Raw genomic sequence first — 26,942 nt, 5'->3', positions numbered from 1 at the left:
TTCCTAGACTTTTTTTGGGAAATAATTTTTCTAAAGTAACTTTTAGTTGTTTCTGTCCCCTCAGCTCTGGCAGAATGCCAGAGCTTTAAATTGCCTGTGGTAATGAAAGGTGACATTAGGTGAAACTGGAATTTAGTCTAATGGGATATTTCATGGGAGTCTGGTTTCTATATACAGGCACCAGAGAAAGTAGGAGTCTGTTGTGAAAGGTTTAGAGAATGGCATGTGTGCCCATTTGAAAATGAGAAGTAAAGACTAAATTTGTCTTTCAAAGAAGGATACTAAAGGGAGGCGTACCTACTATTATTTTGCAGAGGAGAATGTGTTGTAAAGTATGATCTTACCATGCTCCAAAAGATCTGTTTGGACTTTTATGGTTTGTTTTTGGCTTTACTTTTTTTCCTGCTGGTGTGATGTGGTTACTGTGTAGAGAGTTGATGAAAGAAATTAAAGATTGTTTACTCATATTACTGAAATGAATGAATGTGAGTAACAGTGTACTTTTAGGGCTTGGTTACTGATTATAACTGAATGGCCTCTGTCAGAATATGGAAGCAATATTCTGGGTCAGGCTGCAAAATGATTGACTCCGTGTTTGATTCCAGAGCCAAGGTGCCCAACAGAGCAGGGGAAAAGCATGTAATGCACAGAGGAAAACTGAGAAGTGAATTAGTAAAAGAAAAGATGCTTCCTTTGGTGGCCTGGTTTCTTTTCAGAAATATTCTACACATATGCAGCTGCCAAGTGGAGACCAACTGATTTAGAAAGGATAGGTTTTTGTTTGACTCAATAGGAAATACTCTTTTCAAAAGACAGAAATTGTGCAAGCATTTCCTACATCAGGAATCTACACAGATGAAATTATGCCTCCAGATGATTCAGCATCAGCAGCTTTTTTGAACTCTTAAGTCACTGGGATCATTTTGTCTTTGCTTGGAATATGATATGTTAAATTTAACGTATTTTGATATGTTAAGTTTTTGTTCCAGTTTCTCTGTTTCATTCAATAATCATTTACTGCCTATTCCCTTTGTCTTGTATTTTGTCTGTAAAATACTTAATAGCAGATTTTCCTTGGCAATAACTGGCATTTGTCTTAGTTTTTGCCCATAGGTGTCAGTCCAAATGCTCGTAGGAGTTTACTGATACCATAAACATTTTTGTTCAGTCACCAGAATCCTTACTAGAGGTTGACAGATACTGCTGTCTCTGCCATCATGCTTTCTCCAGCATCTCAGTTTTAGATAGCTTTAATAAGTTTTCTCTTCGGGACCAGAAGCAAGAGATAAATGTGTTTATCCTCTTTGAAAGAGTGGTCAGGGAATTTTCTCTGAAATACAGTGAAATCTCATTTCCTTCCCAGACTTAGTGGTTTACAACATTCAGATATCCAGCAGAAGGCAAAAATGTCAAGGTGTACTAATGTAGCGCACCTGCTTTAATGTGCTTGATAGCATCTGTAAAGTCAGTTATGATCATATTTATCCTATAGATTTTCTCCTCTGATTGTCAAAATCCTCTGCTACTTCCCTGGCAGAGAGACTTCTTCTGATGGACCTTATTACCAGAATATATTTTATTCCTTCATTAGAATTAGTTTCCATGATAGCTCTAGTAATGTATCATTGCAAACTATTCCTCTCTAGTGCTTCAAACCATGCTTAATTGTGACCAGCAGGCTGAGGGGGGTGGTTCTGCCACTCTACTCTGGGACTCATGACACCCCACCTACAGACGTGTTTTCAGGTCTGGGCCCCCCGATAAGGTTGGAGCAAGTTCAGAAGAGGGCTGTGAAGATTATCAGGTGGCTGGAGCACCTCTCCTGAAGACAGGCTGAGAGAGTTGGAGTTGTTCATCCTGAAGAAGAGAGGGTTCCAGGGAGACCTTAGAGGACCTTCCAGTACCTAAAGGGGCCTACAAAAAAGCTGTAGAGGGACCTTTTACAATGGCATGTAGTGATAGGACAAGAGGAAATGGCTTTAAGGAGAGCAGGTTTTGCTTAGATATTAGGCAAAAATTCTTTACTGTGAAGGTGGTAAGAACAGGTTGACCAGAAGGTTGTGGATGCCCCCTCCATGGAAATGTTCAAGTCTAAGTTCGTTGGGGCTTTGAGCAACCTGGTCTAGTGGAAGGGCATGGCATGCCTGTGCCAGGGTGGTTGGAACTAGATGATCTTCAAGTCCACCTCCAACCCAAGTCTTTCTATGATTCTGTGTTGCCAATGACACTGTGGATCTGGTGAAAGCATTACAAAATTTTCAGCAAAGGTAGCGTCTAGTGGGTCTGGAGATGTATCCAGCTTCTTTCTTCAGTCCAGCGAAAATAGGAGCACTGCTGTTGCCAGCAAGCTTTTTTGTACAGACCTCTATCCTTCTGGAGCAGGGGCCAGAAGAGTGACACCAGGTTCATTCACCAATTCATCACACTGCCCTTGAGGAACTATTACAGCTCAGCAGATTAATCAGATAGATTAATACTCCTACTCTTTGGTGATTTCCAGAGATCTGTTTTGATGGTTCTTCTTCTGGCGCTTTTCCCACTGAAACCCTTTTCCATGTTAAAGTGGAATTAATTCTAGGGCAATACTGAATGGTTACTTTCAGGTTAACAGTTCAGCCAGTTTGTGTCTGGTGCTCTTAAGTTCCACTGAGATAAACCAATTGTCCAGATAGTGTAGTAAAGTTACCTTGCTACTGGATATGAAACCTTTTAAATAAGTGAGATCATAAGTAGTTATAGTCTTAAACATTTATGGTTCTGAGTTGCAGGGTTTGGTTTTTCAGTCATGAAGATGCCATGTTTGTCTTTTACTGAAGATCACCTGTTTTCTTCAGCAGTACTTTTAGACCGACAGCATTCTTCTGCACAGGGATCATAATCTGCCATGTGCTAATAGCACATGTCACTCTACTCCAGAAGTGGCATCGTTGTGGTGACCACCTTTAAGAGTATCTATCATATGATAGCAGCTCAGAGGCATGAGGGTGACATACAACACTGTACAACAATGAAGATGGTACTGTGGGAATTATATACAATCTTTAGTCAGGCTGTCCAAGCTCTTTTAGCAGAGGCAATAATATAGGTAACACATTTGTAGCAAAGTAAAAAATAAACCTGCCCTGCTTCTGCAATTATCAAATAATCAAAATCTGTGATTGTCAGATAATCAAAATAATCACTGCATCCTCAACCATAAAACTTTACATTAAGGTGTTGATTTTTTGGAGTTTTTTTACCCAAGTGGATAAGATTAAATCCTGTGTTAAAAATATTTTCCAGTGTTGATCTAAAGTTCTAAAAACTAATTGTGTCTCTCTAATTTTTGAAAATCACCTTTTAAAAGTATGATTATGAAAAATGTTATCGTTTAATTAATTCCAGGGAAAATGCAATTGTGGAATACTTTACCAATATGAATCTTCTCTAAGGAAAAGCATTTTAAAAGAACCAGGCTGGCAAGCTGCTGTCTTGATTGCTAAATGCAAATTCAAGAAATTCCAATTTGACTTTAGGGTAGGCACGTTCTTATAGAAAACACACAAGGTTTTGCAGTGATTTATATACTTATTTTGCCAACTCAGTGCTGTGATGTTCAATATCTTGAAGAATGAGCTCTCTAGGATTAGGCACTTGGTAGCCTCAAGCACCTCTTTGTTCTCTCAGATTTTGTGCTTAATTGATTTACAGTTTATTTTTGAGTTTGGTTTTTTTTTTTAATTTTCTGCCATTAATAGATTTATATCTTATTTTTTTCTTTTTTATTCAAGCATACTATACTTGGATCTCTTAGCATATTTATTCTTTATTAGATATTAGGCTGACAAAAGCCAACCCCAAAGGGACTCTGCCATTTCCAGTTGTGTCTAAAATAATCTCTATGCAGTTGTGAGCAGGAACTGTCCCCAAAAGCACTGAGTTGATCCTTGTGACTGAGAAACTGTGCTACAGTGGTTTGATGGTGTGTCATAACTGAGTAGCAAAAGGACAGAAGGTCTTGAAGAAGATGAAGTATATGATTCTACAATTCAGTCAGCAGAAATAAGGATATTCTAGAGAAAATTTAGATAAAGTGGGGAGATTCAGTTATTTCTAATCTCCAGTAGATTGACAGCAGTATTTCTAGGTTATGTATCAATTAAGGCAAGGCAGAGTCTGTTTTTGCCTTCAGTGTTGTGAGGGAGCAATATACCCTAAGGTACCTAATGCCTTCTCTAAAAGAACCAAAACCTGTGTTCCAGAAAGAGCTTGGATCGTTTGGCAAACGTGATGACATTTTATGTGGCTTTGTTCACCGTTTTTCTTCTGGAATTATCCAAAACGATGGATATTTCCATGTTTTATCTCATTTCTCAGGTGATAGCCACTGTACTGTCTTATATATTGCCTTGAGGTCATTTCCTCGTTCAGTGTGATCCAGCCTACTTTCCTGTTCTCACAACTTGTAAAAATGGCTACAGCCCAACAGAAGCTGAATAGTCTCTTAAATCTCCTGGCAACACAGCTGGGAGAAGAGATCCAGTCTTTGTAATTCTTGCGTCTGGTATCAGACTACAAGGGAAATAAGAGCACAAAATATGTGTCCAATGGGGAATCCAGCACACAGCTAGTCTTGAGGTACTGTATTTCTGGAGTGATCAAGTATTCTTGAGGGATTCACAGAAAGCAAGTTGGGTTGGAAGGCACCCCAAACTTTTGGTCAGAACATGGCTAATTTTAAATTAGGTCGGATCAGTCAGTCTTGTCCTGTTGAGGTTTGACATTCTCCAGGAATAGAGGTGCCCAGCCTCCCTGGGCAGCCTGTCCCAGGGACCAGCAGTGTTGAGAGTGGTATCTGTACTATGTGCTTTTATTCAGCGTGGCCACCAAACACACATGGTTTTTTCAGTCTATGAATTTGCAATGTGGTGCATTTCACCTTTTATTGTCATAGAGGAACAATAGGCAGCAGGTAATATATGATTTGCAAGGTACAATTTTCAAAAGTACTCTTTTGGCCTGGGGTGAGGAAATGTCTGTGTAACTATCACAGCGCATAGTAGTGAAAATCAGGCACCTCTGCCTCTGAGAGGATCATTTGGTTTGTTCTTTCTGAAATTGAGACTAACAGAAAGGTGGAGAAAAACTGATGCATAAGCAGTAGTTGTTTTCTGAAGGGAAATGACAGTAGTGAAACATATTTATTATACCAAAGAGATTGCCAAGGGAGGACATTGCTTATGAGAGGTTCTTGAAAGCTATAGACATCAAGGAAGCAGATAAATTCTTCAGAGGGGGACATGGGAATGTTAGTAATGGATTCAGAGAATTAATGGGATAATAAAATAATTAAGAAAGGAGAAATTTCACCTGAGGCTGTCAAATTTGACATAACTGATAGGAGATGGAATTTCCTAGGTTATACTTGAAGAAGAATTAATTCAAGAAGTGTCAATTGGCCAATAAATCATTTCAGTTGGAAATGCAGAAGAGGTTTGTAGCTTGCACAAGAAAAATCTGTTTGTTTTTGTATGTGAAAAGATCACTGCATAGTATGCCAAAGTCTGTTTAAACGTTGGCAGACAGGACTCTCTGAACAAAGATTGTTTCATCACTTTAAGCACAGGCATCTTGTGGATTACTGTGCAGTGCGAGTTTTATTTATTTGTATTTCAGTTGTTTTCTCTCTAATTTCATAATGAATTTTCCAAAAGTTTTCTCTTCTTTAATTTGTATTTTATTTTCTCAACTTCATGTTTTTCACAAGCTAAAATCAGCAATAAGGCAAATACTTGGCTAAGAGCTTTGAGTGAGTCTCTCTTATTTCTGGACATCTTTATTGCTACCCCTTTCTTTTCTACCCCTTCCCCGTTATATTTCTGTCATCCAAAAAAGGAGTTAAACTGGATGGGATATGGGGTGACTCCTGCCCTCTGAGTTTTCAGATGTTTTCTCTCTTCAGAAAGGTTGCAGTTGTTTTCATTTTGTTTCTGCTTTTTCAGATGAGAAGCTACCACAAAACCTATCTGCAACATATTGCTGGTTTTCTGTGGTGTGTATGTGATATTCTGCAGCAGAAATAATACTATCAACACAATGCTACTTCTTATCAGTGAACTAAGATTTTTGTTATTTCTGCTTCTTGTCTGTGAAGTTTTTCTGCAATTTCTGCTTGTGGTCCCAGACTTGTGACAAGGGTTGAGTTTGCCACTAAAGGGGATCAAATGACTGTTTTGGTTCGGAGGAAAGGTAATTTCCAGGCTGTTTTTACTTGATATTTTTACTTATGTCAATTTGTAGTAACTCAGCCTACTGTATTTTGTGGAGTCTGCTGTATTTACAGTTGGTGTCAGTGTTACCAGTAAGTAGCCAACAAGGCCACTGTGGAATGGGAGTCACATTATCAGTCATCTTTTCCCCTGTCTGGACTTGCAGGCAAGGGAAGTACACACAAGTCTGAGCTAGTGTAGGAGGTTGTACGTGTACATAGACAAGAAGAAATTACCTTTATTTATGGGAAGAAATCCTTCTTCTGTTTGGAACTGGCAGGCTGAGCAAAACAGTTGCAGTTCTCCTTCGGTAAATGTGAGATTGATGCCAGTCTTGCCTTTCTCAAACCTTTAAACAGTTATTGCAAGATGAGGCGATGTCTGTTCCACTGGCTGGTTGGCCCTCTTGGACATGGCTTCAGCTGTTTCTTTGAAATTGCTATTAAAAATTTTTGAATTTAAAATGAGGCAGCATTTTAAGAATACTCATTTTTGCAATTGCCCATTGTATTGGTAAGGTAGAACAAGTATTGGTAGCAATTTTGTAGCAATAGTTTACTTTTCATTTCCTTGCTGTGCGGTAGGATTCGTGCTCTTCTGTGGCATTCTCTTCTACTTGAAAAGCTTGACACTAAGTGGATATATATTTTTAAATATAGACAGGAAAGCTATTATTTTTTATTTAGCTTTTACTGTGTAATGGAATTTGTGACAAGGTTATTTGCTTCAATATAATTTTGTGTACTGATTAGTGTTCTTTGGAAAGGGCCTTGAGGCATGTTGCATGAAAGATGCTATATAAGTAGGGAATGGAAGGGTAAACGACCTTCATTTAAATGCAGTCAAGTAATCATTATCAAAGTTTTAAGCAATTTGAACTGCCTAACAGGAGGTATGATGACAATAATTGCCAATGTCCTTAAAGGACAGCTGTACCCATTTGATCACTGCCACATGCTTGAAGTTCATAAAAGGAAAACCACTTTGCACAATCTCTATGTTGTATTTGAAGATAATTATTTTAAAAACAAACAAGCAAACCAACCAGCCAATCAACAAAAAGACCCCAAACAAACAAAAAACCCCCCACCAACCAAGAGAAAACACATATTTCAAAATGAATATTTTGAAGGTCTCTGCATGTAACCCAACAGAGGTTTACCCGAGTGTAGGTGCCAACACCAGAAGGCATGAGTGAATTATAAAGTCAAAAGAAAAGAAAAAAAAAAAAAAAGTTCATTAGTATTTAAATAGGAGTGAAGCAGGCAGTGTATCTCTAAGAAGGAATGGGTTTGCCATGCAAGTTAAAGGAATGCTGTGCTCTGCAACGTTGTTCTGAGCTTAACCTTTAGGTAACTTGGGTCAAGGAAGTGAATTATGCTGAAGGACTGAGGAGAAAAGTATTCATATTTATATTTACTCTTTTCCATACCCAGAATCATCTTGAAATATACCCCCATATGGACATGCATTATCAGAAATGGATTTTGCCCATTTTCTGAGGTGCATACCGAGGAGCTGGGCCCAGCTTGGGAGCAATAGTTCGTTCTTTAGCGTGGGTCTGTGCCAAGTTAATATTTCCTGTCTTTATCTTAATGTTCTTATGACTGGCCTAGTCCCACCAGTGTTCCACAGGCTAAGAAGAGCTCTGTAACCCTTTTGAGATGGGTATATAAAACACGTAAGGGCTTAGGGAATCTCAAAGTCCAGTCTGCTACTGTCACTATATATTATAATATAAAATGATAAAGCTGTGTCTTAACATGAGCTAATTATTTTTGTCCTTCAGGACTCCAATTGGCTGTTCAATAATGTTATTGCCCTGGGAGTTACAAATCTTCTAATTTGCAGCATAAAAATATTTATGGCTGTTTTATACTTATTTGTTCTTGTGCCAATGTTGTCTTTTTGACTTCAATAGTTCATCTCCAGTGTATATGCTTTGCTGATTATGTTTTTTCAGAAGAGTCATATTCCTATTCAGTCTTGGCAGGGTAGACCAAGTCAATGCCTTTTATTTTCTGTGAATGCACACTCTTCATTCCCAGTGTCATTCCTACAGCCCTTCCTTGGTTTTTTTCCAGTTTAAATTAATCTTCCCTGAATAAAATCAGAATTAGTGTTCTGGTGACGTTTTGCTGTGAAATGACATTAATACTATCTGGAAAAAAATTTCCTGAATTTATATTCTTCAACTGCATAGCTTGTTTTCATATTTACATCAAATTAGTTGGTGAAAGTACATCTTCCAATCAGTTTATATGTTTCAGAGTTTTTTACTTTCTCTCTTCTTTGTGCTTTAGTTTCAACCTGTACCTTTTTCTTTTCACTGTTATTTCATAGTTGATAGTACTACTTTCTCTTCATTACCTCTGTTTACGTGGAACATGGTATTTTACCAGTATGATGTTTTGATTTTTCTTTCTACTGGTGGTGTCTCCTAATTTTATGTCATCTGCAAACTTCCACTGTGTGTTTCTACTTGTTATATTCATACTCAGTAATGAATTCAGGAGAGTTTTGCAAACTGATCTATGAGGAGCTTCATTACCAGGCTTCCTTCAGTTCATTAGATGTCTTTTCAATACTGTCATTATATCCCATTTAGTATTTCCCTAACTAATTTACAGTCCTTCTACTAATTCCTATTTTTCCAGCTGTTAATGCACAAGGTAACATGTATATATATATATATATATATATATATATATGTGCTGATGAGCAGTTAGATGATTCAATAATTTCCTTTGCTTAAAATCAGCCATATTATCAAAGAAATTAGCTTGGCCAAAATTACCTTATATCACCCGTTGTGAGCTTCATCCCATTTTTGTTATATGTATTTAAACCTTGAACTAATAGAAGAATTATTGTCTGGATCAATTTACCTCTTCTGCCTCCTTAAATACCAGTGACTCCCCCTCAATTCCCACCAAGTCCCAATAAAATTGTGGAGATTTAATGAATAATTTCTATGACTGCTCCAGCACACTTCATTTTTTTCCCTCCCATGTTATTATTTTGGCATGACCTGAGTGTTTTAGCCAACTATCCCTTTTTATGTTTTCACAGTCTATAACGTCATCAAACACCCCTTTCCGTCTATTTCTGTTTTTCCTAAAGAGCACATGCATTTTGCTATCTGTGTTCCAGCCCTGCCTGCTCTTTCAATATATTTTGCTTTCCTGCAATAGCTTTATTCATCATGCAGCACTCCAAACTTTCCCATTTTGTTTAAGAACACAAGTAGCAGAGCAACAAACCTTGAAAGTATTTCTTACTGATTGGACCCAGTTCCCTGATGAGTCTATTCATGAATCATGCCATCTAATTGATGGTTATTTGCATCAAAATTAGTATTTTCTTCTAGATGTCCATTGTATTCTCCCCTCTGTTCTTTAAGCCGTTATTGTGACCCTGTTTTCTTGATTTTTCCCATTCCTTTTAATCAAATCCAGATGTGGAAAATATGTGCCTCTCCCAACAGTCTTCCTTTCTTTTCTAGTTTACCACTAAAATATGCAGAGATGTGTGCTCATTAGTAAAGGGAGAGATCTCAACAGAAATTTAGGGAAACTGTGTAGATGCAAATTGTATTGCAAAAGGTAAAACTCAGAATTTGCCTTTCTGAAAAGTTTTCTCAGGCTTTTTGATGGCTCTTTCTCTGTTTTGGACTTAATTTTTTTATAACTAAAAGAAGTTCCAATGAAGACTTCTGGAAAACTTGGAATATGTCTGACTGTGTTTTAAGTTGACCTACCATGTATCTTACACATGAGAAAATAAATGTCTAATACATAGGAAATTGACATAGATATTTCACTGTCATTACTAAGTAACTTAATCAGTGAAATTCTTTGAAGTTTTGCTATTCCTCTGGAGTCTCCCAGGCTACATCCATATAAGCTAAATGGAGCCAGTGCATGCACTCAAGTGTGGGCTCAAGACCACTAACCTCCATACTGTGCCACATGTCCTCCAGGCTGGAGACTAGGACCTGGCCCACTTTATTTGTTAGTAGCTAAGAAGTTATTTCTGGAGAGAAGTATTTGCCAAGTAAGTTCCTATCTGTATGTCTCACAGGAAATATTTTTGCCCCCACAGCTAGATGTAAGAAATGTTTGTTTTATTCTTAATTAGTAAGAATGACTGATAGTAATCATGGCAGGTGGGAAGGGTTTGGGATGAACCTTTATGTCTGAGCTGTTAAGTTCTCCAGGCTTCAGCCTACTTTGAAATCAATTGCTTTGAGTTACTGTGTAGAATGGGGAGGAGCAAGGAAAGTATTTTTTTCCTGAATTTCTGATAGAGAATCACTGTCCCAGGCTCTGTGTGAGAGCTGGGGTCCTTTAGAACTAGGAATGTTGTTCCTTCATATCTGATGAAAAGACACTGTCCCAGTTTTTGTTCTTTCTGCATGCTCACAACTCTTCTCTACAAATCATTCATACCAAAGTCATCCTCTTTGTACCTTACAGCCTTTACTACAAGAAAAGATGCTGCTGTTCTCTCTGGACCATCAGGATGCCTCTTCTCTGTCATCTTGAGGCGTAAAACTAGCCTGTTCTAAATGAACAACTTCTGTATGGAGAGGGAGGAAAAAGGAGAATAGTTTTCAGTAGAAAAAAATAAATTTTAGGATGCTTCTTTGAACCAAACAGATTTTACTTGAGCCTCCTGAGATTTTCTTACCACTGTTTGCCAATGAAGCTGTATTTACAAGATTATTATAGCATCAAAACTCAGCTGCATTTAATTCCACTGGATTGCACTTTTGTTACTTTGAGTAGACACTGGTGTGTATATCAGCTCTATAGGGTTCTGAAAGAGATTTAAGAAACAAATATCATAAAACAAACGTCACAGTAAAAATTCAATTATAAGTCAAAATGTCTTGTAGTTTAGATTGAAGAAAAAGGGAAAGCTAACAAAAGAAGAACATATGTATATTTTTAGCTACAAAAGGATTTTATTCATTTTTTTCCATGGCACAGTGCTACATTATCTCATAGAACAGGTGAAAAAAGAAATACTGCAGAGGGTAGCTTGTATGAGGACATTTTTTTTACATATAGCTAATTAACAAAGTTCAGATGCTTACAGTGCTAACACAGGTAATTTTAGTAAGAAAATTGCAGAAAAGCAACAAATAAGTAGAGTAATGATGAAATTCTATGACTCCACTGGGAGTATCTTTTTCAAAGAGAAAATAGCCTAACCCAAAGTTGAAAACTGTAGAAATGGAAAGCAAAATTTTAGAATTACTCTTAAAGTCTGTGCAATGCCACGGCAACTTTCATTCATGCCCAAATAGGTTTGAAGTCTCCTTCACTGAAGATATTCAAGAACTGCCTGAGCACAATCTTATGCCATGTGCTCTGGGATGGCCCTGCTTGAGCAGGGAGGTTGGGCCAGATGATCCACTGTAGTCCCTTCCAACTTGATCCATTCTGCGATCCTTTTTCTTTTGAGTTCCTGTATTGGAGAAGATTCATTTTACAGTGAGAAACTTTCTGCTGTTTTATTTACTAGTTTTGCATCTTCTGATATATTTAGCAACACTGCAAATGGAGGTCAGATAAACACAATTAGAACTTTTTCACCATTCTCTATTATATTAGATGTGATTACAACACAACTATTATCTTTGCTTCACTGGGAGCTACCTTTGACAATTACCTTGTCCAAAGCTAAAATCCCTGATTTCAAGTTGAGTAACAGTCAGTGTTTACAGTGGGAATCTGGTGATGATCTTGAGGAGAACTGACCATTAGGAACTGCAATTGATCCTTAGTTTATACTTGTCCTGGGAAAGTAACTGCTATATTTCTATTATCATGCTTAGGTATTAGGCATAATTTTGACTTTATAGATGGCACCAAAAATGTTGAACACATAAATAAGCTTCATTTAAATAATCAGTTACTTTGTTGAAGCTGAGAGTATGTCTTTTCCCGGTAGTACATCTGTGCGATAAGAGTGCAAAGAAATCTGAACCTCAATTTCCATGTTGGCAAAATCCTTTCAAAGACTCAATTGTAGTATGAGTAAGGTAAGCAGTGCTTTGAATTGATGTAGTATTTCTCACTAGTGAGGTGAAAGTGAAATTAAACATGGTATTTTTCCTGTGTAAATTTCCTAATACTACAGTTATAAGTCAGATATCATGAATCAGCAGACAAATAAGTCTGTAGAGTTCCTATGCATGAAACAAGTTATCTTATTTAGCCACATGTTGAGACTAACTCAATTTCTTCCTTGCATGTGATGTTTTAGCTAAGCAGTAACTTAATTTGAATACACAAAGTAGTAAAGTTCTATCTCTTGGAATCAATTTTACAGAGACATTTAGTCAATGCTGTTTGGAAAGAATAAGTTCAATATATGCTGTCATACATTAATAACATCTAAGTTATTTTCTGGACCAAATGCAGTGAAGCGTTAGTGTATGTTTCTTTTCCTGAAGTATTTGTGAACATTTTCTTTTGGACTATATCTGATCATTTTTGTGATATGCTGGCTAGTGCATGGATGGCTTTTATGTGTGAGTGGCTACGTTTTATATTACTTAGAATAAACAAGGTTACATCTTAATAATGCTTTAATAGGGGTTGCATTGATTATGTGTCACTCCTGTTAGTTCATGGGAGTTTCTATTAAGCATTTACCTGGGTGCATTTTCTGTGATTATGGCAGGCTTTCAATGGTTGGACCTCACTCATTGTCTGTATTTAGCATTATCTCCTTTTTTATCTTTATACATCTGTGTGTATGAAGTGTTTTTTCTCATGGAAGTTTACAACAGTGATAGGAATATTGCATTTAAAAAATGGAAGGAAATTTGTGCCCTGTTACAGATCATAGTAATAGATATGCATGCCTGTTTATTTGAGAGAATATTTTTTTTCTTAGGCATCCATAGTCATTTCAAACACAGCATGCAGTGCATCAGTTCTATCAGATACTGTGTGTAATGTGTTCACATAAGCCTCTCAAGGCACAAATTTTCAATGTACAGGAGCTGGTTTATATCCTAGGCTTTCTAAACACTGTACTAACTATACAGACTGTATCAATCTGATAGTTTGGGGCCAGAATTATAAAACATAGAAGTGCAGGGCTGTGTGAAAGGTGAGATCTTTGTATTTGAATTTTACTTGAATTGATCCATAAAGTTATTTTTAGAAGTTACGTTCTCATAACATCTACATAATCTGTTTTACTCTAATCTGATTTTTCCAAGCTTTTTAAGCAGTGCTGAAAATTACTTTAGGGAATAGATTTGCTTTCAAACTGAGTTTTCAGAATAAAGTTCGGGTCATTGTGTTCCTTAAGAGATTGGCTGAATGCCACTAATAGTATGTTGTGACTGTTTTTAAACCTGACAGTTGGCTACAATACACTTGAGTAACTTCCAGTTTTATTGTCAAGCCAAGGTATGATTTCAGGAGAGATGGTATCTGGCATCCACAGAAGATATTATCATCAGTTAGAAATAAGATGCACTTCATCATTTTTTGCAGCTTTACTCATTATGTTGTGCCCTGCATTTGAATTAAGTTTGTAAAAAAAAAAAATTGTTTTAAAATGTAGGTTTGAAGTTTAGTAGCCTTTGAGGTGTGACATGGATATCAATAAATAAACCAAGCATGGAGTACATTTAGTATCCCAGTTTAGGAGGTGCTTTAAGAATTTTTTTCAGATTAAAATAATTATAATTCAGAATTAGTCTCATTGAGCTGAGAAAAAACAGATTTGTAGACATAGACAATATCCTTTATTAGACTAGTGGCTATGGATGGACCTGCTGAAGTGTTTGCTTGACATCTTGTTTATAAAAAGCATACTCATTTCTACCATTACTTTTGTGTAATATGGATGGAGTCAAAATGAGATTCTGCACCAGCACATTCCTGGTTGCTGAGAGATGCTAAGTGAAGAACACTACCAACAGCGAAAGCGTCACTTCCAAATCTATTTTTTTAAACACCTCTAGAGAATCATGCCGCTGCACAGACAAGAAGCCTTTGAGATCGCACCTTCTCAGGCAGTTCTGTTTCTTCCCAGTTCATGTTATATTAACAGAATTAATGGGACGACTTTTTTATGATGCCTTACTTCCCAAATGTTAACCCTTGCTTAACTGTGGGCAGTTGATATTCTTTTTTCCTCTTGTTTTTTTTAGGTTTTGATTAATTTGCCATTTCAAATTACAAAAGTCAACAATGCTTAAAGCATATGCATTTTTGTTTTTTCTCCTACAAAATTTTGTTGTTAGAGAATAAGATGTTATAATGGTGAATCGACACAGATGCATGTGAATAGCAAACCTGGTTCTCCCTGACATGTCCATTCATTTAAAGAAAATATTGCTGAAAGACAATTGGGTCGTTGGGTGTAATAGTAGTAAACTACCATGCTGTAGCTGTGTTTATAATCTTGTGAAATTTGATCTGTACCATAGAGGTCTTCAAAACATTAAACATTTGTGAACCAATTTATTCAAGCTCACGAATATCAAAAATCAAGAGACTTAAAGCTATTAAAGAGAGCAAAAGATGCAGATTTAGATCCATAATGAGGTTTTGAAAATCACTAGTTTGTGTCCTGAGGTCACATGTGTGATCTTGAGTCTTCAGGAGCTGTGAGCCAGTCATTGCATGGAGGGATGGAAGGTGCATATCTATATATAGATAGAGATATCAGACCTGATGATTTACCAAATGAGATCTTTTATTCTAAAGGCCAGCCAACCTCCTGATGCCTGCCTGCAGCTGGAGTTAAGGGGGAGAAGCAGAGTGCTGGGGCTGGTCACCTCCATGGTTGAGTTTGATTCTGCCCAACTTGGGACATTGACACTGCCAGGACCTGAAAGACTGCAGGCTGAGGGGGGTGATGTCTTGGTGACAGGGGCAGTGTGGCTGACTGAAAAATTATGTGAAATAATATGCAAGTCTGACTTGATATTCTGGCAGAGTGGAACTTGTTGGGGTGCAGTTTCTGACGTGAAGTGAGTTAATGGTGGAGCTGGGGTGTTTGTGCAGAAATCCAGATATGTCTCTGCAAGCCCATCTCTGGCTACCATGTGCAGCAGGAGCAGCAAAGATGGTCATGCCACCCATGTAACAGAAATACATTAAAATTTATAGTATTTATTTGTAAACTCACAGATCATGTGCCATACTGTGTAAAGTGTGATTTTTCTTCTTTTTTTCTTTTTTTTTTCCTTCTGGTTTAATGTTCAGAGTTAGTGTCATCCTAATTAGTTTCCACTGACAGAATAAATATTGTTCCATCTGTGCACTATTACAGTCAGCGACTGAAGGTTTGAAACACTTGAGCAGTGGATGTCAAGTAGTCTGTAAAGGGACTGGAAAGCAACTCATTTTTGGATTATTTTGCATATATCACCATTCAGAAGGAGGTTATGGGAGCAATTCTCATCTGTACTGCTATCATCCCAAAATTATGCCAAAATTTTGTTCCCTTTTTTCAACAGAATTTAGTTGATAATGATCATGAATAATAAAATTAAAGGATTTCATGCATTATGACAACAAAAAGCCTTTTTCTTTTTTTTTTTTTTGCAAGTTTTCAAATGTGTTTTAAAAGGGAAACATTTATTACCAAATGCTGAGAGTGGGCCAGATGAACTGATATCCTTATTTATTAGACATTCCTGAGACAAGAGGCAGAGCAACTTGTCAGGAATCTCCTTTCCTTTTCCTGTGCACTTTACCATGTAAAAGGAAATGCACCTTTGTGAAAGGTAACTCTATTATTCCTGGAAATTTCTTTGGCTGTGATTAAAGCAGAATTAAAAAGCAAGCGAACACTCTATTTAGAGTTCATTTTGGTGTTGTGGAGGGCTTTCAAAAAACTAGTCAGGCAGGAGAAACAGGCACATAGACTTCTCTGTAAGACATATAGCTGGCTTCTGGCTTCAAGTCTGTCTGACATTGAAAATATTTCTTGTGAGTAATAATCCTTTACTTAATGTGATGGAATTTTTCCAGTTCAACTTCTTGTAGCTTGATTAAACAAATTAATTTTTACATAATTGGAAATCAGTGCAGCTCTTCATGAAGTTGTTGCTTGGTATTTATAAAATAGTCTTAAAAGAACATTGACATCTCAACTCTCTGAAAAGATCCCAGGCAGCATCCTTAGGAAATGCTATAGACTCTATAAATCCGATTACCAAAATTCTTTCTTAGCTGAAGCAGAACAATATGTGATGCTATCTATGAAATGTATAGCTAATACCCCCAAGTATCCAAAAATATTCAGTATCTGCATATTATATTAATGACTAAATCTGCCCAATCCCTTTAGATATCTTTTTTTGGTTTTAATTCTCAGCAACATTAGGGGTAAATGTAAATATTTCATTAGCAATTCTATAATAAGAAACTTTAATTTGTGTAAGATTGTTATAGTTAAAGAGTGTACATTCTGCTTTAGATAGTAATTGACTGCCAACGTGATTTTCAAACCTATAGAAACCTGTGCAGAGTTCCTGGGGTGTATTTGGGTTTTGTTTGTTTAATTTCTGGATTTGGGGGAGTTGTTGTTGTTGTTGTGTTTGGAGTTTGAGAGGGTTCTTTTGGTTTGGTTGGTTGGGTTTTCCTATACATTAAAGTTATGACATGTAAATAAAAAAAGGTGCTCTTTCTCTTCTGTGGTTCTTAACATTGAGAAATTGTACATTTCACTTTGAATATCTTGGGTTTGCTCTGATAAAAAGTAAAACTTTTGTATACATAGAGGAGGAAAAGCAGCATTTACTGGGAATTTAACAATTCAACCTTCTTTACTTGAAGCTTGTGTTATTTCTTTTATAAATTTTGCTATACAGATTCAATTCTATAGCAACTTTAAAAAACTAGAACTTGTAAAAAAATGGCCTTAGAGAAATGTTATTCTACATCATGTTTAAATAATTAGACTACTGTCTTACTGAAACATGTGTTCTTTGGATTTTAAGAGCTAAAACCATGATTATTGGCACAATTAGGAAATTACATTGTGTCATTGATTGATAGGTAGTTGCATGAAAATGGACTGAAAGGCTTGTAGAAGTAAATGTGTATTCTACTACTGCTTAGACAAACACTCTTGTGTTTACCTGAGTTATAGGAGAGTTATGGAGCTGAGCAGAGGCACCTTTCCTTTCCATGTTTAGTTTGTTCATGTCACTGTTTTGTTTTGTCACTGTTTTTTGTGCAGTCATAAACAGAACAGGCTCACACTGCAAGAGAGAGCAATTTAAAAATTGCACAATTTCACTACTGTTTTTACATCATCTTTACACCAGAAACAAACAAGTGAACAAATGGAAACCCATCAAAATTAAGTATGTGCTGAAAGGTCATGCTGTCCTTTAATGTTGACTGGCAAGGACGCCTTATTTATTTAAGCTTTTTTAAAACCAATTTCTGTAACCAGCTATGCTGAAGAGATGCTCATCTCTAAGAAATAATTTAAAGGTTATAATTGGAGAAAGGCCTTTCTACTATTCTTAAACCATTTTGTTCATTCTCCCCCCATCCTTTTTTCCCCCATTTATTATCTTTTCCCTAAAGGCCTCCTCCTACACATTGAAGTCCACAGTGAAACTCACTAGTGGGGTTGAAGCAGAGAAACCACTGCAGGACTCCCTGTTTCAAAGCTGAACCAATATTCACCATTGACACATTCATTCATCTGTGCAGGGTCATTGGAAATCCTCTTTCTCTAGTTTTGCCTTCCCTTCAGGGAGCAATGCTTAAAAGAGCAAACCCCTGGTGTGAAGAGATAGAAGAATTCTCAGCGTGGCCAGTGGTGCCAGGAATTGAATTAAAGTTGTCCATTTGCAGATGACTGTATACTCAGCTCCCAGCATATTCAGCTGTGGGGCTTGATGCTGACGTTTTATTTGAAATGTTGATGGTGGCACTTGGTTGTATTAAAAAAAAAAAATTGGGGGCAAAAAGTATTTTCTCAAAAAAAAGAGGAAAAACGCTGAATTTCAAAATGTCCATGGTTCCTGCTGTTCCTTTTAGGTCTAGAGGTTGTTAAGGATCACATGCCAAAGAGGTAAATAATTACAGAATTTACTTCTTTGGGTAATTTAACACTTGTTACTTATTCTGCTATTGTTGACATCTCTATTTTGGCATAAATCAGATTTTGACATTACTAAACCTGCAGTTTCGTTTTTCTTCGCACACATTATCTCTTCCATGTGAAAGGCACTGGGGAGACGCAGGCTGCCATGAAATCTGAAATGCCTGCAGTCAACACGAGGAGCGCCTCTTTATTTCAGTTTCATTTCCTGTTAATAGAGATGAACTTGGTGCACATTTGGACACATTTAGAAATTGTCAAACAGAGATTCTGTAAGAGGAGTTCTAAGAATTTAAAGAAGTCTCTGTCAGTTTGGAGGATGAAAGGATAAGCACAGTTAACCATTTGGTCACCTGCCCAAATGCCTATCCCAGCAAACATAGTCCCCGCATGTGTGGGCGGCAGAGGAGTTGTCGCGGTATATCCCTGTCCTTCGTGACTGCTAGAAGGTTTAATTCTTGTGACTAATTTCAAAGAAATCTGAGGCAAAGGGTATTTCTGTGAATAACGGTGGCACGATCTGCCACCAACATAAATCGCAGTTTCTTCAAGGAGCATCAGGAAAGGAAGGTGGAAGAAAGAGTTGCAGGCTACAAATTACACCACTGCCTAATTATGCAGCTTTATTCGTATGACTAACAAGATATCCACATGCATGTTAGCAGCACAGAGGCCTAAATTACAGACATTCATAGCAACTTGAAGAAGGGAGCGGGAACTGTTCAAACAATTTAAATTCTCTGTCATAGCAACTTGTGACTTTAGATAGAGCTATCCCAGAAATACAGATTAAATTTTCCTTTTCAACTAAATCACACAGGTGGTATCTTTATGCAGTGCATATAAAAGCAAGCTCATTGTTCATCCTGTAACCAGCACTTCTATACCCAAGTATGCGAGGTGTTATAAAGAGGTAACATTACAGTGAGATATTTTAATCTAGTTGAATGACCTTACACAAGGGGAAGCGTTTTTCCAAGAGGGGCAGCCCAGTAATGAGGGTGAGGTGTGTCCTAAAACGCCCCAGAGCTCATTCTAGCTTATCAACTACTGCTACAGTTCCTAATTTGTGGGCCACTTGTGCTTTTTCTGGGCAGTCTATCATTTAAAGTGCTGTGAGAGACAGTTTAATCATTTTAAGAGTATGCTGTGTAACTGATCTTAGAAGTGCCCGGTACTCACCAGAGATTTATTGAAAAAACATTTGTACCATGACTGTCTTTCCTTTGAAAATAGTCAAAATATTAAAAAAAGCAGTCATGCTCAGCAGCAGTTTTCATTGATGCATTTAGAGCGTTTCTCCTCTTTAGCAATCCAGACCTTTTTTAAGAAATGTCATTGCTGATTATCCTCAATTCAAAATGGCCCATCAAACCTACCTTGGTGCAACCTTACCTCTTAAATATCAACCCATGCCCCATAACCATTTGTTATCAAGTACATTTTAGTTCAGTCATGGCAAACTCAGTTTAATACATAGAATGAAAAAAATGGATAGGACTCAAGGCAATTTTTATTAAATCAAATATAGGATATTTATTTGAAATGTTTTGGATGCATTCTTGAAAAGGTGACACAAGATCTTTGCATAGTAGATATGCACATAGATAATTATGTGCCTAATGAAAACCATGAGAAGCAAAAAAAAAAAAAAAAACAAAGTCCAAACAGCTAACAAAAAAATGAAGTGAGGCCATGGGCAAATTCAAGTCTTCCTTAACCTTAGCTTTGTACTTTGCAAATACTTGAGTATAAAGGTTCTGCCTCATTTTCCTGTCTTTTGTGGCCTGAAGTTTCTAAAGTTCTCATAAAAATGATTTTCTTGTTCCTACTGTCTACTTGACACTTTATTCTCAATATTAGCTATATCTTCAGAGCAGCTAACCCCACATACTGGTGTAGTGGGTTAGGTATTCACTTGCCACTTAGCACGTGCACTGACATAGGCTGAGATGGGATTTCTCCACACGAATTTCATAAGCCATTGGGAGTGAGTGTGTTGAATGGCTGTGCTGTGTCTGCAGTTAAATTCCTGAAGCGAGTGGCAATCACCCAACCTGGCCTTCAGTACATGGAGAAACCAGAAACATGCTTGATAGGTGGTAGGAACAGGATGCTGCTTTGTTCACTTGAAAAACCTTTGCTGTCCTATTTTCTGACCACCCTTTAGCACTGCTACTCTTGATTTGGCACAGCTTTAAGTTTGAGATAGAGGACAATGCAGAAATGCATGTAAAGGAATGGGGAAGGGGAGAAGGAGGTCATGTATGTCAGATACAGGAAGAAAGATGCATCTGAAAGATCTGTGGCTGCTGGAGATCTCCTGTCTTGTTGCCAGTGAATGAACTCTTAGCATTGCTTGACTGTAAAGGGAATTAACTGATTTTTTTTTTTTTTTTTTTTTTTACATTTTTTGTTAAATAAAACTGTACCATTCTCTAAGCAGAAATAATATTGCAGTATACTATAGTGCAGCAGAAAGGTTGCTGAAAAAAGGGTCACTTATAATTTCTCAAAAGGTTATGTATTCAGGATTGCAGTTGATACAGTCTGTACTGGGATAGTCCAAAACATGGGGGTTCTTTTCTGTTTCTGTGATTTTTCTGTGTGTTAATTCCAGACTAGACATTGAGCCATCATGAGAGATAAGCATCATCTTTGCTCTGGGAGGGGAAATAAATATATGTGTACATTTATACATATGTACACATGGAAAGAGGGAGATTCTCTGAATCAAAGCTTTATAATTCATCTCTTTAAAAATCCACATAAAATACAAATACAGAATCAAAACTGTAATAGTGAGGAACATATTTCCCATCTCATGCTGTAGGGTATAAGCTAATCTGCTGCTGAGATCAGGCAGGAACCCCCCTTCAACCCTGTGTTGTTTTTCATTACACAACTGGCTGTTTGCATTATGTTTTTTATTAGAACTTGTTTGTTTAATGACAAAGATAGAGAGTTATGCTAAAATAAATAGAAAGCTCTATAGTGGAGAAGGAGAAAATAGACTCAATGAAAAATAAAGTAAAAGACAAGGACTGCTAGATTCTGCTGCACTCACCCCAATCCCTCCAAAGCCTGCGAATGTTTTCCTCACTTACGCATGCGTTTGCTTTATTCACCCACATCCTCCGGAAAAACCTACAGCTGTATTTTATAGGACCTGGTGGTGTTCCTTTTGCCTTGTTCATTTTATAAGGAGATATTTCCATACACAATTTCAGTTAGGGAAGTTGTGTACTAGACTGCTCTGCCTTTAAAGAAAGAGCTACTAGGCAAGTCTGTGTGTTTAAACCAGTCCAAAATGCAGGGAATATTGTCTACCTTAAGATAAAGGATTGCAGTTCTGTTGGACAAATGTTCTCATCTGCTGCAACTCATCTATTACGTAGCTTTTGTAAATGTGTCATAATAGAACAGCAGCCTTGGCAGTCTGCAGAGTTGGTTTATGTGCAGTTGTTTGGACAAGTGATTACTTATATTGGAAAAATTGAGTTTATTTTTGGGTTTTTTTTGGGGGGGGGAGTGTTCCTTTGAAAAAGCCAGCAAAAAAAGCCCATGCAGGACACGAAGTGAAACTATTTCATATGGTATTTCATTCAAGCTGCTTTCTACTCCACAAAAAAAACCCCCATAGAATTATAGAATGGTTTGGGTTGCAAGGGACCTTAAAAATCACCTAGTTCCAACTTCTCTGTGATGGACATGCCATGCCCTTCCACTAGACCACATTGCCCAAAGTGCATCCAACCTGGCCTTGAAAACCTCCAGGGCTGGGGCATCCACAGATTCTTTGAGTAATCTGTTCTAGTGCCTCACCAACCATCGCAGTAAAGAATCTCTTCCTAATACCTAATCTAAACCTGCCCTCTTTCACTTTTAAAGCTGTTCCCCCTTGTCCTGTCACTACATGCCCTAGTAAAAAGTGCCTCTCCAGCTCTCTTGTAGTCCCCCTTTACATACTGGAAAATTGCCATAAAGAGAGAGAGAAAAGAGAACACAGAAATCTGAGGTGTTCTGTACTCAAAGGTACCCTACTATTGTTTATGGTACCTTTTGCTGAAGGGTAAATGGTGGTTGATGCTGAGTCCTAGTTGGGAGAAGGTGAGCTACAATATTGTAATTTAATTGGTGGAGAAGAAAGTGTCTATGATACTGTAGAAGGTGCAATAAATTCGACGTGGAGTCCAGTTTCTGCTATTTATGCTGTCTTTTGGTGGAGTTGTCCTGAGAAAAGCCACTCCAGGGCTCAACTGTTTTGATGACAGCAAACATTCCCACTTGAGCTGTCATCTCCTGCTTGGCCCTGTGGAGAGTCCTCAACCTCTACACCATGGAGGCTCTGGTTGATGGCAGCACCTTAACTTGAATATGGGTGTTAAGGTTCTTCTCACGGTCCTTTTTGTAGGATGCTGCTGCTCTTTCTAACCAATTCAGTGTTTTGGGGCAAGTTCTGCCTGGAGTTTAACCTGCCCCTGTAGCTTCACCACCTTCTTTGACTTCCTACGCTTTTGCAGTTTCTTATGCTAGTCCATACTCACGGATATATGACACGCCATCTCAGGGTAGCAGCCTGGAGTAGTTTAAAATTTGATAGGTCCTAGTTCTTCAATGGAAACTCCTCTAAAAATCAGATCAGACTTTTGTGATCAGGCTAAGCAGGCCTAGAGATATCAGAAAGAAAGGTCTCAATTTCTGTTGAAAGTCAGGCATTGTTTGGGGTCAGCATCTTAGGTGAGCAGACTGGTGTTTTGTAGACTTGATAAAATACAGAGGATCAGAGGCAGAAAAGTGATGCTCTAACTTGTTGTTTTTGTGGTAGTGCTAGGCTACAGAACACACTGAACGTTCCCCCCTGCTTTAATTTTGTGTTAGGAGTAAGAAAGGATGGTAACCAAGCTCTATAATGATGCCTAAAATAACTCCTGTGGATGCTTCATTTCTGTCAACCCCAGTTTTAAACTATAAAAAAAATCGTAATATATGATATTGAAGGACTTACTGATGAACAATTGATGCTTTAGAGCATCTGCGCTTAGTAAAATCAACAGTACAAAATGCATATTATGCATCTTGGACCATCGGGTTGTCACTCACAAATGATGTGAAGTTTAATGCATTATTCACAAGTACAAGAGGAGGCAGTCCAAAGCAGTTGTGGAGTCTCTTATTTTATTTTATCATAGTTTATGTTATGTTATTTTGCAGAGCAGAAGCTAAGTATGTGACTTAAAGGTGCAGAGTTTGGAATTGCATGATAGGATAAGCAGCAGCCGCACTAAAAATGTTGGACCTAAGTAAAATTCAGTTCCAGCTTAAGAAACTGGAAGATATTTTGATCTTAAAGCTACAAAGACCCATCTGGGAATGAGTTCTGGGTGTGGGGTTGTGTTGGGATTTTTTTCCTTTTTCCACTTTGTAGTGCAAAGAAGCACATACCACAAAATCAAATTAAACTGACATTAATTTGGTAGTCTCAGTTCTTATTGTCCTATTGATTCAGAAGGCAGATAGAGAGGCTTAGAGGCTGCATTTAGGGCTGCTGAAGTTTGGGGCTAGGGTATACAAAAGATGCAGTGAGAGCACTCATTCAGTAAGGAACTCTTCTTGACATCTTAACATGGAATTCTGATATAAAAATCTTGCTCCAAGAGCACTGGTCTTCATCATTTTGTTGGTGGTTTCATTATTAATTACTCATGTTTATGAACTTCTTTCCAGAGTCTTGGCCACCAACACAAACCTTGTCCAGCAGAACCTCTAGTAAGCAAAATAACATTTGCATCCCTATGTATTTCTCCTAGTGGGAGAGAAAAAGGTTGTCTCGGTCATTTCTTATTGATAACTTTAAATATTATGTCAAGCTGAAATCAATCGTATGAGAGAACAGAAGGTATTCCTCAAGATTCACTCTGGATATTTAATTAGCTAGAGTTTATACATGCACTTTATTTTCTTTTTTGCCACTTTCAGCATTTGTTAGGTCGTAGTATTGATGCGACTAGTGCGGCAAGGTGTACATCTAGTTAAATTGAACCTTCTATCGATGAAAACTTAGCTTTTGTGGCTGGCTGTCTTTTATGAATAATATATGTCACAATATTACATTTTCAGAGCTGTGGTGTTCTTTGCGTTAAGAATTTGGGTTTTTTGGTACTAAGTAGGCATTAGGAGTCGATAGGATGTGAAACATGTAGGAGAAACAGCATTAGCTATATATGTATGTGTGTGTAAATCTATACCTTTATTAGACATCCATAAGTTTATTTTGAACCCAAGCAATTTGCTGTTTTTTCTCAAGCATTTTCAGCTGTTACTGTGGAAGGAGAACTGACAAGTGTTTCTTCAAGTATCTCTTGTTATTGGCCATTTTTGTTCATTATTATTCAGCTGGTGACAACAACATTTATTATTTGTATAATAAGGACTGGAATTCTTAAGAGATGGAAGAGCAGTCAAACAAAGCTAGGTGGAATTAACTTTATGCATGCTTTGTAGTTGATACTGGACTCGCAGAACTCTGTACATTCCCTAAATACTCTCTGATTAAGTATCATTTATAAACCTAATCCAGCCTCACACAGTCTTTTAAGCAGTTCTAAAATTTTCTCTGGAAATATTGAACCCCGAGTATTTTCAAATGTATTTTTAGGGGGAAGGAAGTCTATATTGCAGTAAATATCTATCATCACAGCTACCAATTCCTTGAGCTTAATTATGACACTATTAAATGTGAAAATCTATTCAGTGCTAGGAACACTTTTCACATTACATTCACGCTAAAGATTGGCTGTTAAGAGCTCATTACTGGTAGTTTTCTAAAGAGCGGTTTATTAAACACTGTTACCTAATAAGCATCTTTGGTGGTGCAAATTGCTGAAAACAGTAATGAGTCTGATTAGACTTCATTTCAATTACGACAGCTTGTCTAGCAAAAAAAAAAAAGAAAAAAGAGAAAAAAAGGAGAAAGAAATCTCTCCTTGATGCTTTGGAATCTGGCTACAAGGCATTAGATGGTTTAAAAGGAAAATGCCACCTCTGTGTTTCCTTTCCACAGTTCAGTAATGAATAGAGAGCTGTCCAAGTAGCCATCCAATTTAACACATTGGAAAACTAGATGGGCAGCGTTGGAAGCACAATCCTGTTTGCTTAAAAATTCTACAAAGGCTTTTCAGTTAGTATATCTAAATAGGGTCATATTTAGGTTTCCTCTACTTCCCTTGTGTAATAATATAAAACTGTAAGAAAAGAGAAAATTAAAATGATTCACTCCTACCTGCTTTGCAGAGGTTATGCATTCCTCTGATTAGTGTAATGCACCTTTCAGTTGTTATCTGTAAATCTTTTACAGATCTGTAAATCTTTTACATGCAATCACAGAACTCTCACAGCATTTACAATACCTCATAATTCAATCTGATCTTTCTTTTAACTTTAAAAATTATTTTTCTGGAGTAAAAGCAACTTTTAATAAATGTTTACTCCTGATATCAAATACTTCAGTGAATATCTATTTGTTTGTGAACTTAATTCTTGATGCTAAGTGTGTTTAATTACATTAATGCTAAGCACTCTTTAAGTCATTCCTGTATGTTACTTCCACATTCTGGATGAAAAAAGAGGTGTTAATAGAAAAAAATAATTTAAGCTTATAGTTGCTGAATACTTAGTGAGATTCTAATGTTCCTGTTGATAGTGTATAGCATTTTTAATACTAAATCCAAGTGGATGCACTCTTCTAATATTATTTAATACAAAATTAGATGGAGACATTTCTAACTAAAACCTTGTAATAAATTATGCCTGGAGAAATGGCAGAAGGGGGATGCACAGGGAAGGATGCAGGGCTGCTGAAAGCAATTTGTTGGACTGGAGTCTCAGAATGTGGCTGAAATGAGACACTGTCCAGTCAGTTTACAGCGAATTTTAGGAAGGTTCACATTCAATAACGTTTGAATGCCACCTAATTAGACATAGGAAATTAATCAGAAGCTGAGGTAGTGCAGTGAATATCAGAACTCTCTATCCAGATTTTAATGAAATATTTTCTTTGGTGAATTTTTATTAAACACATGCCCCAAACCCCAAATACTGGTGAATAAAATATAATGTGTGTAATTAACACATTTTAATGTGGCACATTTATCTCCTTTACAATAAATTGTAAACTTCAGTAGTTCTTCTGACTTCAAACCAGAGAAGTGATGGAAGAGTCAGGCCCATGAACCTGGGGTCTAAGTATCTTGTATTGGCCCCAAAGTCCCTTTTTGGCTCCTTTTTGTGATGTTACCTTTCTACCTTGTCTTTGAAATTCTTACAGTTAGCTGTTATATATTATATATATTCTGTGAGAGAAAGGGCTTTCATCAGTGTGCATCATCAAACATCAAGTAAAATAGTGGGGGGGTGGGGGGTAGTTGGGTTTTTTTTCAGCAGCATACAAACACAAGTGCTATTATTCTGCTATACAAATGTGTGCCTGTAGTGTGCTTTGAGATGCTAATCAGTGGAGCTTGACTTCTGTACCCTGAAGCAAATTTTAAAAGTATTTCATCATTAGGTGGCTACATATGCAATAAG

General features: G+C 37.2%; 1 protein-coding gene and 1 long non-coding RNA gene across 4 annotated transcripts in view; one reads left to right on the top strand and one right to left on the bottom strand.

Annotated features, from left to right (window-relative positions):
* Positions 1–26,942, top strand: part of FIGN (fidgetin, microtubule severing factor) — a 106,238-nt gene that overhangs the window by 59,099 nt on the left and 20,197 nt on the right. The gene's annotated exons all lie outside the window — the stretch shown is intronic.
* LOC121670544 overlaps positions 11,684–26,942 on the bottom strand; it is a 30,481-nt gene continuing 15,222 nt past the window's right edge. Inside the window, exons 4-5 of the long non-coding RNA XR_006018163.1 lie at positions 17,377–17,499; positions 11,684–11,723 (exon numbers count right to left, since the gene is read on the bottom strand). This is a non-coding gene — a long non-coding RNA (uncharacterized LOC121670544). The remainder of the gene's footprint in view (positions 11,724–17,376; positions 17,500–26,942) is intronic.

Source organism: Corvus kubaryi, unplaced genomic scaffold (assembly GCF_017639235.1).
Source record: "Corvus kubaryi isolate FWS band 111438036 unplaced genomic scaffold, C.kubaryi_AGA036_p1.0 37396, whole genome shotgun sequence".
NCBI classification, from domain to species: Eukaryota; Metazoa; Chordata; class Aves; order Passeriformes; family Corvidae; genus Corvus; species Corvus kubaryi.
The sequence above is the reverse complement of the archived record's forward strand: the minus strand, read 5'-3'. Positions and strand labels throughout refer to the sequence as shown.